The sequence below is a fragment of the Piliocolobus tephrosceles genome, chromosome 1, assembly GCF_002776525.5.
Source record: "Piliocolobus tephrosceles isolate RC106 chromosome 1, ASM277652v3, whole genome shotgun sequence".
Classification (NCBI taxonomy): Eukaryota; Metazoa; Chordata; class Mammalia; order Primates; family Cercopithecidae; genus Piliocolobus; species Piliocolobus tephrosceles.
In genome coordinates, this window is record NC_045434.1 from 87,325,556 (window position 1) to 87,326,325 (window position 770).

General features: G+C 44.9%; 1 non-coding gene across 1 annotated transcript; it reads right to left on the bottom strand.

The window, feature by feature from the left end:
• Window positions 1–456: 456 nt before the first annotated feature.
• Window positions 457–530, bottom strand: TRNAN-GUU. The gene has a single exon. It is a non-coding gene; the product is annotated as a tRNA-Asn (tRNA).
• Between the last annotated feature and the right edge of the window lie 240 nt (window positions 531–770).

The following is a 770-nucleotide window of genomic DNA, read 5'->3' on the forward strand; positions in this document are numbered from 1 at the left end:
CAACTTATTTTCAAAAACAACATGTGAAGGATTAGATGATGGAATAAACAAAAGAAGAAATGCCTTCATCAAAAATAATGCACACGGCAATAATAATCTTGGTTCTACTGATAACATTATTGATCGAGCAATTATTAAATCTAGGCACATCCTGCAAATGAGGTATTATTACCATCCTCATATTACAGTTGAAAAAATATTGAGGTACAAATAGCTTATCAACAGCCCAAGGGCACAGACAAAGAGAAACAAGATTTCACCCAGAACCCCTGAACAGATCACACACAGTTTCTCTTGTTCCCTGGTCCAAGGAACTTCTGTACCCTCCAATTACATTTCTTCCCAGGCAGAGACCTTCTTGGAGGATGAGAAGCAGCCACTAGATGACAGGAGAGGAAGTGAGGTATGTAGTCTTCAAGGGAGCAGACCACCTTGGGAGTTATAAAAGGTTGCAGACGCCTCTGGGTGGGGTCGAACCACCAACCTTTTGGTTAACAGCCAAACGCGCTAACCAATTGCGCCACAGAGACACGAATAAGCTTCTGCTTTCATTCTAAAAGAGGGTAAGCTGTCACTAAACGCTAGCTAACACCATGTGCCTTTTGCAAAATGACTGGGTAATCTCCAAAGCCTCAGAAAGCCGGAGCAGTCAGAGCGACGAATCCACTTGTTTGTCAAGTTTGAAACCTGTGCGCTGGGTGATTCCGAAACGCCCTGCGCCCCGCCTTGTCCCCTCACCTAACTCAGAAGCCAGCGCCTCCGGAGACGTC